The sequence below is a fragment of the Eulemur rufifrons genome, chromosome 27 (assembly GCF_041146395.1).
Source record: "Eulemur rufifrons isolate Redbay chromosome 27, OSU_ERuf_1, whole genome shotgun sequence".
Lineage (NCBI taxonomy): Eukaryota > Metazoa > Chordata > Mammalia > Primates > Lemuridae > Eulemur > Eulemur rufifrons.
In genome coordinates, this window is record NC_091009.1 from 4,936,233 (window position 1) to 4,952,748 (window position 16,516).

Consider the following 16,516-nt stretch of genomic DNA (forward strand, 5'->3'; position numbering starts at 1 on the left):
TCTTAGCAGAATTAAAATCTAACATTCAAACACTGTGAGCTTGCTAAGACAGTATGCATACCTTCTTTACAAGATTAAATATTTAAACAGCAGAGCCATTTCATTATTTCAGGGAATTATTCACACTAACATAAAATATAATAAAATATTAAAAAATTACTGTCTATTTAAATGCCATAATTCTTCACATGTCTATTTACACCCACACACACATATGAATATGTACACACATGCATGTATATAATACAGAATTTAAATAAGAAAATATTGAGGGGATATGACTACTAACTTCCAATTCTTCTAAGCCCTTGCCCATCTACTCTTACTTCTGCCCTCCTATTGATGTTTCTTCTGTGTTCATTAGTGTCTAGTCTACCATGGAAGAATAAGAAACGGATACACATACACTTTAATTTGTCCTTTTTGCATGCACAAGGTGAAATGAATGATTAAATGAGATAAAAGAAACTATCTTTTTCAGTTTTCATACATATATACATTTGTATATCTTTGTTGATTTAATTTGCAAATACCTTATATCAAAAGGAGAGGACTCAAATTATTGAAAATATATTTTGAAAGGACATATGTCCTTTTACAGTGTGAATAAATAAAAAATAAAATACATTGAATGTCAGTATTTAATAAAGGTGATATGGTACTATATTAACCCTTTTGAAAATTAATGGTCTTTCATGTCACCACCAGAGTGATACCCCTCTGCCTTTTCACAGAAATGGTGCAATATATACTGCATAGTCACATAGATCTGGTCACTCGTAAGATCTCAACACCAATGTTTAGCTTAAATAACTGAGATTAACATAAATGTGGAATTGTTGATCAGTACTGGAGATGTACCCTCAGTGAAGTCTCTGTAAATAACTGAATACTTAACAGTTTAAATTTCCATTAAAAAATACAGCTGCTGGAGCTCATTGGATGCTTATTCTTTATGCACAAAAAGCCACTTTGTCCCAAAACTGGTGATGCCGCCATTTAGATTTGTTCCCAAGCTTAGTTATGCTATTTGTATTTTATAGTTGTTATATAATTAATGCTTTATTAATAAATCAGATATTAGTCTAAAAAGAAAGAAATGTGTTTGAAGGATACTTACTCAAAATCTATAGAAATATAAAATAATGTTTAAAGTAACTTCTTTCTTGCTGGATTGGTATAAGTCTACTATAAAGCAGTGTTGGGATAATAAATTTCCAAATAGTTATCCCCTTGTATTACCTCAATGAGTTTTTAGTTCTTGCTTGAATTTAAAGAAATCCAAGTTAAAAATATTTTATTTGTAGGAAAAAGAATTTACTACCCTTGAACAGATCCATATTCAAAGGCATTAGCGCTATGTCAGCTGTTGAGCAAAGACCGCTTATTTCTTTTAAAATAAAATCAAATATTTAAAATATGTGCATGCCATTTTTTATAATTTATTTTTCAATCACATTTTAAATTAGATTAGGGAAATTTTGTATAGTTTTACTTTATAAATGCTTTTATAAGGCTTTATAAGAGTTATTATAGTATAATAAAAATATCATAAAATGCAAATAATAAAAATAGTCCTTTATTGAGAGTGAAAAGGAAACCTCTTCATTAACTATTTGACTTTTTATAAACCATATTACCGTTTGAAATTCAAGTTTCTTCTCTTTAAATATATTGGATTAAATAATTTCCCAGGAATATCTGACACCTATAATTTACAAACAAGTATGGTAATTAAGAAACTCATTTTAATTTATGCAGTGAATGTTTTTGGAATTGATATGTTTTAGAGCAGCGGTCCCCAGCCTTTTTGGCACCAGGGGCCGGTTTTATGGAAGACGGCTTTTCCAGGGACCGGGGATGGTGGGGTCGGGGGTCGTGGCAGCTGGGGGGGCGGGGTTGCAGAGCTCGGCAGTGATGCGGGGCCTGTTTCCCAACAGGACGCCGATGGGCAATGGGCTGAGGCCTGGGGTTGAGGACCCCAGTTCTAGAGGACGAAGAAGAATATATTTGGAAAAATCTTTGGAACATACCTGGATCTCTCCAAATAGAGTATGAGGTTTTGAAGAGTAAAAGGACTGTTAGGTTCAAGAGTTTTGTTTGGTTATTTAACTGTTTTCCTGGCAAATATTAGAGTATCAGATGAATGTTATATGACTATTGTGATTCCCTGATGAACTATTTAATTAATTCAACTTATGAGCAAACAAAATTTAAATGACACAGTTAACTTCATTTAAAACTAGAAGTTGCATCACTCCTGAAAACTAGTCTGAATTACTATTTTGTCAAGGGATTCTATTGAACTTTTTTTTTTTACAGTCTCTTTTACTATATTAATTCAAATAATTTAGAACCAGTATATTCCTTGGCAAGTACTATGCTTTAAGGAAATTACATAGGATTATCAATGAGCCATGGCTTTATTAAGTATTCGTTTCATTATACTTATATGTTTTTTTTCCTTCTATTGAGGATTCTTATAACCACCAGAATCTCATTGGCACTTTAGGATCTGCATACTATTCCAATATGTACTCATTCATTCAGGCATCCACTCAATGAAAACTTACTAAGCACTATTCTAGTCACCATGGGGATAGCAGTAAACACACGAACAAAAATCCCTATTCTTTGTGGAACTTACATTCTGGTAGAGAAGGCAGTGAACACCACAGACAGGTAAAATATCTCCTATGGAACATAATGATAAGTAGATAGGACAAAAAAAAAAAAAACCCCAAAAAACAGGGAAAAGGAGTGTGTAGGGTGATACAATTTAAGGAAGGCAGTCAGAAAGTCTTCAATAAGAAATTGACATATGAGTAAAGAAAGTAAGGATCTGCATACATAGAGCTCAGGTAAAAAAAAAAAAACTCTCCAAGCAGAAACATCAACAAAGGCAAAAGGCTTGAGTAAAACTGTACTCAGCTTCCTGGAGGAGCTGAAAGCAGCACAGTCAGCAGATTGAACAAGGGGCAAAATTGTAGGATATGAGGCCAAACACGGACAGATTACTTGATGCAGCGTTATTCAAAAAATGATTCACGGATTAGTGCCAAGATACATACAGACTTTTACAACTATTTGATGTTACCATGACAGCAGAGTATGTGATCATTAAACTTGAATTTTGTATGTTTTAAAAAAACTTTTTCATTGATATTTGTTTATTTGTCTATCTATTTATTTTTATAGCATTGGTCCATGAAAACTGGGGGGAAATGGTCCTTTGCCCACAGATAGTTTGGGAAGCACTGATTTGGGACACTTTGACTCTTTCTGAGTTTGAGACAGAGCAGTTGTTAAGGGGGAAGAGACAAGTTATGACTTCTTAAGAGGAGCCCTCTGGCTTCTTTGTTGGGAAAGGATCAAGGGACAGGAAGGGACCTGAACACGGACTTCAGTTAAGTGGCTGTCGGACAAACGAGGCATCAGTGAAGCAGTAGAGGAAGTGAGACGTGCTCAGGTTCTGGATATGCTTTTGAAGTTAGAGATAGATGCAACTTTGAAAGATACATATGCAGTGTAAAGACAGAAGAATCAAGGGGAACTGCCGTCTGCCCTGAGCAAGTAGAAGACGTCGCCGTTGCCTGAGACAGTAGAGTCTCTGAGAGCAGCAGTTTGGCTCGTGGAAGAGAAGTTGTGCGCAAATCAAACGTCCAACTTGGGACATTCGTTTTGAGAAACCCATTATATATCCTAGTGAAGAATGTCAAATAGAAACTGACTCTAAACAAGAGAAAAAGTGAGGAAAGTACTGAAATTAATACTTATCAACAAAAGCATTCAGAAAGTAAAAACTCAGATGATTATAATTTCAAACAAATAAAAAGGCATTTTGGATTGGTTGCTTAGCATAGCCTGGAGTGCTGTGCTAAATTCCATAATAAGCATTTTTCATATTTAATTTGTATAATAGTCTTACAAGGCAAGCATTATTTTCCAAAATTTTGGGTGAGAGACTGGTGCTCAGAAAAATAAGCATTTTGCGTAAGGGAATATGTAAAATCAATTAAATGCAAAAACACAATAATGACTAGTATATACAAAGCCCTTACTAAATAACCATTAAAGGCTACCATTATCATTTCTTTACAGAGGATACAAATTAGAAACAAATTATTAAGTATCTTGCAGAAGCTTTTACTGTTGGTAATTGGTGGTGTTAAGGGGAAAGAAAGCCAAATCCTGTAAAGTAATTTTAAAGAGATTTACTTTGAGCCACATTTGAGGACCATGATCCAGAGCCACGTCCAAGAAGCCTTGAGCAGGTGGCCTCGCTGTGGCTGGGTTACAGTTTGGTTTTATACATTTCAGGGAAACAGGGGTTACAGGGAAAGTCATAAATCAGTACGTGGGAGGCATACATTCGTTTGGCCCCGAAAAGGTGGGCCATCTCCAAGCAAAGGGCTTACAGGTTATAGGTGGGTTTAAAGATTCTTTGACTTGTAATTGGTTAAAGACATGAAGCTTTGCCTAAAGGCTGGGAATGTTTTAAGATAAGGAGCTGTTTATCAGAGATCAGCCAAGGGACATAGATTTGTTGTGCAAATTGAGGACCTGCAGGTTTGTTTTGCACACCCTTAGGCCTGTTAATGGGTTACAAAAGATGTGGCCAAGAAGGGAGGGGGCATGATAAGGCATGTCTCTCCTCCCTCCTCCTGGCAGGCAATTTAGTTTTAGGATATTCCTTTGGCCACGAGGGGGTCCATTCAGTCAGCTGGTGGAGGGTGAGCCTCAAGATTTCACTTTAATTCGCAGTGGAGACATAATTGCAGTGCAGCCAACAGGCCAAGATGCAAAGGACTCACCCTCAAGTGCTTCCTCAAGAAGAGCAAGTATTCACAATTAGGCACTTCTGATTCTAGAGCTCAGGTATTTCCCACTATCCCTGGCTATTTATATTATATTTACTTCTTAACACTTGCACATAAATCATAATCACTTGGAGAGTTTATTACACACTGATTGCTGGGCCCCACATCCATAATTTCTGATTCAGTTTGTTTGGAGAGTGGCCCAATTATTTAAATTTCTAGCAGGCTTCCTGGTAATGCTGCTGCTGCGCCTCTCGAGCTCCACTTCCATATTGTGTGGGGTGTTGATATACAACGCTGTGAACTCTCCAAATAGTGTATTCTAATATATATAGTTTAAAATAACCACGTCTGGGCTCACACATTCAAGAAGAGGCCACAAATCTTTGAATCTATTATTAAAGTCATTTTTCAGCTTAGTTCTCTTTAAGACAGGACATCCTTCCTGAAAGGGACAGGTGGAAACCACAATGACAATTTTATAAGGAGTGAAATCATGCTGACAGCAGGCAGTTTCTGCCAAGCAGAAAAGTGGTGTCACACTCAATTAGCTCTTTGGAGATACGGTGAAAGGAGCCTGGCAAATAGCTGTATTAGGAACTCGTTTTTTTTTTTTTTTTTTTTTTTTCTTATTTGTAGTTCAAAAGATACATGAATGAGGAGACTATGCAAAGGATGCCTACAAGAAAGGAGAATGTGAACAATGTGAGGAATCGAAAAACTAATGAAAAAGGAGGAGAAAACCAGCTCCTCTATACAAATAAGTATCAATGCAATTTGCTCTCATTTGATGATCCATTAATTTTGGTTATATTTTTCCTCTGTAAACTGTACATATTATTCACCTTTTATCATTTTGTTTTTTAAATTTTATTGACAAAAATTTATAGTAAAATTGTATACTTCTTCACAACAGCTGCATTTAGTACTGGCATGGAAATCTTTGTAATGCTCTTTTAGGCTTTGACATTCTGCTAAATTTCTCACATAATAATTTCAGTGGAATCTTTAATAGTGTTTCAAACAAAAATATTCCCAAAAATGTTCTTTTAAATGAATACCTCTGGATTTTCTTCAATAGCTATAACCCCTACATTTTTCATTCTTCCTTTCATTTTTTGGCTTCTAGGAATCATATGTATAGAATACATTTTCAAAATACTTAAGTATATTATACCACCCTAGCACCAAATATAGAAAATTAAAATGTATTACTGACATTTCTGAAATTGAAGTCACTAGAATGTGTTTTAAAATGCTCGGTTTAAAAGCATTAAAAATGCTCATATTAATCATCATATCTGCAGATTATAAAGCACTGTGGCAGCGTTAAATGATCTAGGCTGCCAGCCACGTTTAAAGAGTAAATTCTCATTTCCACCACTTACTTCTTTTCATTTCATATCTTTTTGACACTTTTTCTCACTAAAGTATTAAGTGTTAATAACACATAAACTCCCAAAGTTTAATTAGAAGCAAATACTTTTTTTTCTTTCATTAATAGATAATCTTTGGGCACAATAGTGGGCACCAGTAATCCCAGGGAGTTGGGAGGCTGAGGCAGGGGGATCACTTGAGCCCAGAAGTTCGAGGCCAGCCTAGACCTAGACCTCCCCATCTCTAAAAAAGAATAATATTAATAAGTAATCTCAATAGTTGTTATTCTTTTTTCTTTTAAAAATGAAAAATTGTACTAATTTGGCAATGTAGAAACTGTGCTTGATAAGCAACATCCTCAATCTCTCTTGTACTGAAAGAATTATGACATGAGCCTACACTTTAATAGGTATCTAAATATATATTTTTATGTTAAACATCTTAAAGATTTATTTTTTAAATTTATTTATTTTAGAGATGGAGGTCTCACTGTGACACCAAAGTATACATATTGTTTCACACTTCTTTTTTGTATTTAATGATCTCTCTTGCAAATTTTTCTACACTAGAACATATATAGCTTCTTTATTATTCTCAATAGCTTTGGAAGTATTTCATGTGTGTCGTTATTCACGTAGCTAGTCATTATATTGCTTCTAAATTTTTTAGAAGAGAGAAATTTCCTATGTATAATTTTATACATATATTAATATGCAGAACTTCAATTATATCTGCTGGCAATAAATTAACTACAGAATTTCTAGATCAGAAGCTATATTTAGTTTTAGTAGGTATTCTTAATTACCCCCATTGAGTTTTCATTAATTTCATTCCCAGCAATATGAAAATATTAATAACTCAACGAAAAAGTTATTGAAATTTATCAATTGGAAAGGTGAAATTGTATCTTTACCTTAGCCTTTGTCTTATTGTGATTAAATTTAACATCTTTTTATAAACTAAGAATGATTTATTAAATGTTTGATTTTCATAAAAGGTTTGTTAAGATTCCATTTCGTTTATTTCTCTGATGCATTGTTGAAATTTATCATAGTAATTTGTAGGAGTAAATTATATATATATACACACACAAATATATATATAATATATTGCAATACATAAACAGAAGTCATTGATATTACATTATTTTACCTCAAATAGAAATTTCATATACATCAACCTAACATTATTAAAATTGAAAATTTGCTTGTGGAATAAATTAAATTTTTTGTCTGGTTTATTGTTTGTTTTTTTTTTTTTTTTTTTTTTGGCCTTGATTACTGTCCATTTGTGAATGTGTTTTGTTTAAATTTTGAAATCAAATTTTTTTATCCTCTAAAATTCTTTTGGCATCTCAGTTGTGAGTTCTTTTTCAAAAGGCTTTTACAACCAGAAAGAATTAAAACAATAAGAAATCAATAGTCCCTCTCCCCGTGTTCTTAAAAGTTATTAAAATTTAATTTTCTACTATGATTCTTTGATACAAATGTATTAAGTGAATTTAGCCAGATGTTTGGTAAGAACCTATTTTATTATTTATTTAATTTTTTAGCTAAAGGTATTAATACAATCTGTTAAAAATATCTGTATTTCCACCAATCACTTGAAATGTCAAATTTGCTATATTTTTCAGCTTGCTTTTCTTTTTTCCATTGTTCATTTTATGCACCAGAATCACTGTCTTCTAATTGTTCTGATTTTATAATATGTTTAAATATTTGTTAAGACTAGGGGCCCTTCGTTATACTTTCTTTCTGAACTACTCTTATACTTCTGTGCTGGCTTAACTTTATATATTTTTAATCTAAACTTGGTTAGGTAAAAATTTGGGGGTAGTATGTATATGTGCATGTATTTGGATGTGTATATATATGTATATGTGGATATATATTATCAGTTACTCCATAAAGTGCATACTAAACCTTGGCTTTTTAAAACAACAAACATTTATTATCCCACTCATCATTTTCTGAGTGTCTGGAGAGTAGAATTATTTCCATGGAGTCTCATGAGATTGCAGTTGGGCTGTCAGCCAGGGCTGCAGACATCTGAAGGCTCAACTGGACCTGAAGAGTTTGCCTTCAAGCTCATTCATATGGTTGCTGGTTGTCCTCAGTCCTTGCTGGCTGTTGACCTGAGACTTCAGTTGCCTACTGGGTGAGCCTCTCCATAGGATTGCTCAAAACATGACAGCTGTATTCCCCACAGTAATACCTGAGGAAGAGAGAGAACACAAGACAGAAGTCACAATATTTTAATAACTCAATCTTATAAGTGACATAACATCAATTTTGTTATATGTTATGGCTGTTCATGCACATCAACACTGGTACAGGTGGGAGAGGAACATACAAGGGTGCACAAACCAACAAGAGGGAATTATAGCAATCATTATAGAGGCCAACTACACAGTCTGTCCTCTGGCACACAATGTTTTATGTCCTTCCCACATGAAAAATCCACTCATCTTCTCCCAAGGCCCCCAAATATCTTATCCCATAACAGTGTAAACTCGATGTCAAGAAACTTGAATCTAAATCTCATCCAGGTGGGTTGAGTCTTGAATTCTCTGTTAGTCAATAAGCTAGTTATTATAAGACTAATTTGTGTCGGGAGCTGGGGACATGGCAATTAACCAGAAAGAGAAATATCAGAGTGCCTACATTTTAGGGCACCACCAAAATATTTTTTTTCTGAAAAAGAAAACTTGTGTCTGAAATTAAGAACTTGAAGAATATCACTTAAACTCTCTAGGCCATAGATTCTTTTACTGAGAGTTCCACATAATAATACCTAACCACCTATATCATTTTGATACAGTGAAAATTACATTAAAATAATGAATTTCAACTGTTTTTTCTATTTTTCTCTTTATATGATCTTCATTTATTTAATTTATGAACATCAGAAATATTTCTTATTTATATAGTAATTCTTATTTACACAGTAAGTTGTTAAATTTAGGAGGGTAAAAGCTAGACAGTGAGTAGAGTTGAGAATCCCTAGATTAAGTAAATTAATTGAATGATATCTGTAAACCTAAAAAGTAATAACATAAAATACCATCACTATTTTTTCTTCATAGTTGAAAATCTTTCTCTCTCTCTCCCTCCCTCTCTTTCACACTTTCAAACCTGTATTTCAGGCATTAGCCAATGCCCACCCGCCCCCAAAAAAGATAGTCAAGTCCTAATCCCCTGGAGCCTATGAATTCTACCTAATTTGGAAAAGCTTTGCAGATATAATTAAGCGTCTCCCAATGAGGAGATTATTCTGATTACCTATGTGGGCCCTAAATTCTATCACATGTATTTTATAAAAGGGATGCAGAGAGAAATTTTATACACATGTGCACATGCACCTACACACACACACACACACACACACACACACACACACGAGCAGGTTTTGTGAAGACAAAGCAGAAAGAGATTTGAAAACGCTGGCCTTGACGATTGCAGTGTTGTGGCCCAGACCAAGGACTGCAGGCCGCCATCAGCAGACGAAAGCAGCAAGGGATACCTTCTCCTCTGGAGGGAGCACAGCCTGACAACATCTCGATCTGGGCCCAGCGATACTGATTTCAGACATCTTGTCTCCAGAACTGTGAGAAAATACACATTTGTTGTTTCAAGCCCCCAAGTTTGTGGTAATAGAAGCCAAAAAAACTGCATCTGCTCATTGAGAGCTTTCAGTGGTCTCCTTACCCAGTGATTGAAATTAATATTCCTTGGATTGTCATTAAGACACTCATAATTTTGGCCTGTTCTAAACTGTTTGTATTTTATTCCAAGGGTGGGAAAACTATTTCTACAATGGATCAGTTAAAAAGTACTTTAGACTTTGTCGGCCGTATGGTCTTTATCAAAGCTATTCAACTCCACCATGTGAATGAATGAATATAGCTGTGTTCAAATAAAACTTTATTTATAAAAACAAGTGGGTCCAGGTTTAACCCATGGAGCATATTTACCAATCTCTGCTCTGTAACATATACTTGCTTCCTTCCAATAATTTCCTTTCCTCAGTTTCATAATATATAGAGACTAGGTAGTACTCATTTTTGTGCCACCCACAGAGATTATATACTGTGCATTTACTATGTCGGCCATAAGCATTTGTTGAATGAATAAATGAATAAAATTCCTATCTTCAGTTTTACTAGTGTGCTCATTTTCCACAAAAAAAAAAAAAAAAATGATGAATGCATTTAGTTTTCATCCATTTGCTCTAACCGTAACACTATACTTCCCACACTCTGCCTCTGGATCACACTTTGAAGTTTAATTGCAATACTACCTCTTCTGTGAACACCATTTGAAATACTATAACTGGTATTGCCTTGCTATTATGTATATCTCCAGTATCCCCAAATAGTCCATCCTGCCTTCTACTATAAACTGTAAATGTTTAACCTAGGTGATTTTCATAATTTCCTTCAGAGCCACTGTTTTGACAACATGCAACCAATATAGATTTCTGGTAACATGAATTAAATATAAGGATATAATTAGATTATTCCTTGCTTTTTCCAATTAAATTTCTTTACATATTAGGCAGCTTATATACTATTTGTGCATTGACAAACACTGGCCTGTATTTTCAGCTCTGCTTTTTAAGTGTAGAAATCCTGTTTCCCTTTTCTAAGTATTCAACATTACTTTTGAGAGCAATTTTTAGAAATCTTATTACTTGATATTGACTGATGTTAAATTCTTCAGTTACATGCTCATGGAAAATACATGAAAGAACTCCCACAGACAACTGTGGGTCTGTTTTGTTAAAGAATCCCATGGCAATAAATGCATTTACTTATTCATGGACAAGAGGGCTGAATCCAATTTCCTATAATAAATGAAATAATACTTGAATTTGATAACCAAAAAGAAATGAGAGTATGTATAGAAAATTAAATTCTTTCCTATATGTTCTCCTCAAATTTAAAATTAATTCTATTGCCATTGTAGTATGTAGATTATTTTCATTAAAATTATTTTAATCTTATTAAAATCACCAGCAGTATAACATTTCTGAAACATAGAAAGCCACAGTTTTTGTTAGCTAACCTTATGAAAATTCTATTTGTGTAGAAAAATATACATACATATCAGTATGTATTTATTTTTGCATTATTTTTTCTATATCATCAATAATTAGTTACTTTTATATACTCTAGACTCCCCTCAAAGTCACCGGAGGTTTTAAAACTATATTTCCTCTCATTTTTATCTGTTACCATAAAGCCCTCAAGAGAATGTGTGTAATATATTGTCATCAGATATGCAAGCACAAGCAGGAAAGTATTAAAATAAGAATTTTTTTGCTTTTTCTGTAAAAACAATGTTTTTACATGACTCTCAATAAGCCATATCATGGTATAATTCATTTTTCCACAGAGTTTTGTTTTCTTATTACAATTGAAATAAAAATAACTTTATCCTTGGCATAGTATGAACTGTATTAAAAAGAAGCAAACACGTTTTGTCCACTTATTTATTGAGAAAGCACTTATTGCAGGCCTACTATGATGTAATATTGAGATAGTTTACATTTATTTTAATATATTCTTTATGGAAGAACAAGTAAATATTCTACTTCTAATTTTCATAATTTACAAACCTAACTGAATGTTTCCAATATGTTAGAAGAAAAAATTTTCTCCTCAGTTGTTCATTGTGTTAATGCCGTTTGCATAGGAATTAGGTGCCTGTCTTTATATTGACTTTAAAGTTCATTTAAACAGTGTTTTGCTTAAATTTCTTAAACATTTATTCATTAAAATAATAAGACTGTCATTCATGTTTTGCCTTGTTGTATTAGTTTTAGCCACTGTTAACCTACCAATACAGTGTAACATATCATAATTGATGATACAATCATACTATATTTCTGAATCAAATATATATTAGTATAATTTCAAAGTTATTTTACAAAACATAAAAATTAACTCTTATTAGAAATTGAAAATTCAGATAAATCTGAATTTATTATATAATTGCTTTATAAAATGCAGATTTCCTTAAATTTGAGCAATATTTATTTCTTCAGGTGAATTATGTTGGTTTGCACTTCTTTAGAAAGAAAACACAAATCAAGGTATAGAGTGCATCTGTATTTTCTCCATCCAGAGTCTATTCACCTCCTTTTCCTTTTCTAATCCTGTTCAGGATCTCCTTTACAAAACTTCCCACGTTTGATTTATTGTACTATTACATTTGGTTGGTTTTTGACTGGAAGAAGCCATTAGGAAAACATCTTTCATCTGTGATACCCATGATTGATCCAGATAATCAAACTTTAATAACCCCTCAGAGGCTGAAGGACCTAAGGATTGGTCAGTCATGGCCCAGCTCTGGAAATCCCAGTACACATTACTTCTGGGCATTTTTATGGTACCTATAGCAGCTGAAGTCTGTTTGCTATTAGGAGGATAAAAGTGGACACATGGCAAAAAAGTAAGTGATGTACAGAAAACTGTTACAGAAAATCTTGATTAACACATGTACATGATAAATATATACAACTTTGTTGATTTAAAAATAAATAAATTCAATGAAGGAGAAAAAATGAACATATCTGAAGTATGATCCACTTATTGCTATGCCACTTAAAAATTCTGTTACTTGTAAGCCAAACATACTATTTTATATAGAATTGTTAACAGGAAAAAAAGAATGGTAAATAACAAATTGTGAAGTGTGGGATGGGCTGAGTTAAGGAGGCAGGCCAAAAGGCAAAAATAGAGTCAAATGAAAAAGCACATCAGAACTTCTAATGCAATTGTGTCAGAGACTAAAGAGAAAGATCACCAAGATGAAAGGCATATTGGTTCAAAAAATGTATCAACCCCAAAAGATGCAACAATCTGCCAATCAACTTGGATTATGCAACAAAATTAGATTTCAACTCATGAAAACTCTCCAAAAGACCAGGTAATTCTCAAGAACCTCTATCCTGCATGTAGTGACTCAGCAAACATGGTGGCCTTAGTATTGTGGTCTGTATTCTCCACATAAAGCCTCTTTCATGATGTTTAAAGGAAAGTTTGGAGACTGGAAGCTTCTCTACTGCCTCAGCTCCAAAGTGTCACACGCTACTTACGCTCATGTTGGCCAGACCAGTCGCAATCTTCCACATATGCTCAAGAAGGAAAGGAGAACTGGATGTCAGTAAGACTGAGAAGGGAAATTTTGATATATTGATAATTGAGATGTAACACTGGAAAGGAATGTTTTCTCCACAGTTATTCAAATAAATGCAAAAACTAATGAATTAAGTCCTGGGAAAAAATCATAGATTCTTTCCTGTAAACATTTTATTTGTTCTTACATTAAAATTCCTCTATTTTTATTATAAACCTTATAGTTCACATTATAACAAATATTAAACATAACATATTAATGAAAGACAGTTTGTACATATTTTGTCTCTAAGAAAAATTGCAATGGAAGAAAGGGAAAAAGAGTGTCAGCTAAAGAGAATTCCAAACTAGATAGGAAGAGGAATTGTTCTCAGATTATATTGTTTGTTTGTATGTATTTGTAAGATGGGAAGTAGTTGAGCCAAGTATATGATGAGAAAAAAAATAGTGAAGAGAGAAAATATAAAAATACAGAATTCAGAAAAAGGAAACATTTAATTAAACAATAGGATTCACACTAGAACAAATGAGACTTTGCTCAAACAAGAAAGAAACCTCTTATTCTAATATAGGATTACAGAAAAGGAACATATGTACAAAGTATTTTCTTATTTAGTAAGGAAACATAAATGAAGGGAGTTGCTGTTTTATAATCTTCCTTTTCTCTGTGAAGGGAGAGGCCTGGTTACTTAGAGAAGGAGCGGAAGAGAGGTTGTGAGAGATAGCAACAGAAAGATCAGGGTGCCTAGGGTTAAGGTTGGTAATGATTATTTCACAGAGATGACATAGGAGATATGAGATGACATTGACCAAGGACATTTTAAATGGTTGCAAGTAAAGATTGAGAAACAACTTTAGACTGGACACCACAAATTTAAAGTGATTATGAAGGCTCCAAAAGGACTAGATAAAAGATGAATAGTAGGATTAACAAAAGATAAGTATCAACACATATAATATTACAGAATACAGCAAAAGTTTAAAGAAAGTGGAAGTGCAGGTAAAATTCTGATTGAATAAAAAACTTTTTGTCTTTTTCTTTTTTTTTGAAACAGAGTCTCACTCTGTTGCCTGGGCTAGAGTGCCATGGTGTCAGCGTAGCTCACAGCAGCCTCAAACTCCTGGGCTCAAGCATCCTCCTGCCTCAGCCTCCCAAGTAGCTGGCACTACAGGCATGTGCCACCATGCCTGGCTAATTTTTTCTGTACATTTTTAGTTGCCCAGGTAATTTCTTTCTATTTTTTTTTTTTTTTTTTAGTAGAGACGGGGTCTCACTCTTGCTCAGGCTGGTCTCGAACTCCTGAGTTCAAACGATCAGCCCGCCTCGGCCTCCCAGAATGCTAGGATTACAGGCGTGAGCCACCGCACCCGGCCAGAATAAAAAACTTTTTGGTGAAAAAGAGGGACCCGGTGCTAAGAGTAAAAAGGTATCATTTGAAAAAAAGAGTGAGGGTATTGAAAAGCTTAAGAAAGCCAGAGAACAAAAGAGGTCGGAATAAGCCATTGAGAGAAACAGAAGTTTAGAAATCAGTATGAAGATCAGATAAGATTTTTTTAATGGTTTGAAGAGTTCCAGATTATGATATAATCAAAAATGCTATGCAAGGATATAAAGTTAGGGACCGGTGTGGAAAGCAGATTTTAGAAGTTAGATGGTATTGATATTATAAAATGAATGTATTCTCTTGGTCATCTGTGTAGAAACAGAAGACATCTAGGATGATGGCAGAAAAATAAATTGTGATCCAGAGTCCAAACTCTCAATCAGTTTGGAGTCATTTCTACAGACTAGGAAATTGCACTAGTGAAGAGGAAGTGGAGTTGTTTCTGCCAGAGAGGTAAGCATTGGAATGCAAGCAAAGGATGTCCCAGATGGCACCAGCACATTTGGGAACACTTGGGGCACCGGCGGCAGGAAAATCAGTAACATTTTACAAATGAGAAACGGTGCCCTCAGGAGAGATCCACGGTTTAGCTCAGGCAAGGGTGAGAGACAAATTATTTGTAAAAATGTTGTTAATAATGAGAATGGAGGAGGTTCTTTACACTAACTAAATTAAGGCAGACCATTGAAAGTTGTTGGTTAGACAGTGTTAGAGGATAACATTTTGGGAGAGAAAGAACAGATCATTTTGTTATGGAGTTTTATGAAGGAGATTATAGATGATCTTCGCATTTAGGAACATGACAACAAGTAGCAGGGATGAGAGGTTTCAGGCGGGGGAATCAAATGTGAAATTCTTAAAATGTGTGGCTTGGTGTTAAGACTTGATGTAGGGGTTCAAGAATTCTCAGAGCTTTCAGCCAGACTGGTCCACTAAGTAGCCAGGTGGTCTTAGATGTAAGTCTGTTAAGATCTGAGCATGGATTTTTCCCACATTCTGCTCCAATTAGAATTAACCCTTTGCAGCCAGACAGCACCGCTGCCAATCCTTACGATCTGCTCCGCCTGGCCACGTGGAATTTCCGCACATTGAGGCTGGGGAGCGACAGGGAGAGCAGCCCTGGTTAAAATGGCACACACTCCTATTGTTTTGAGATTTAGTAGATATTATGGAATACATATTTCTAAATTTGTCTTCTTGTCACTTTTCAGAGTCTTTAAATGATGTTTTTGACAACATCCAGTTTTCCTTGTTCCTTGTTTGAGGGAGGCTCTGCTGAGTTCCTTACTAAGCTGTACTTAAAGTCCCAGCCTGTAGCTATCTCCCTGTGTGGCATCAGGCAACTCTTTTGGTCAAAGACTTATCCCTGGCCAAAAACTCTGGAGTCTGGAAGAAAACAGACTTTGGTAATTAATTCTGAATGGTGAGGTAGGTCAATTCACACCTGGCTTTATTAAATTCTCATGTCAGCAGGACTTTTACAATGTCCTCATCTTAGAACCACTGATGGCTTGTGCTATTGGTGTAAATTAAGGCAATGATTGTCTTAATAAGAAATTATGGGGAGGCAAAATCCAGCTCACATGTGTTTCCCCAACTCATCTTCTCCACATTAACTCAGAACCACCTCTGTCCCTTGTTGCAGTCCTCACTCTTTTACACGCACACACCCCAATTCATGATATTCACTAGTTCCAGGGGCCTTCAGTAATTTCTTTATTGATTGTTTTTAAACATTTTGTAGTTGTTGTTAACTTCTCGGATTCCTTCTCCTATTTGGCTTCTATAGTTTT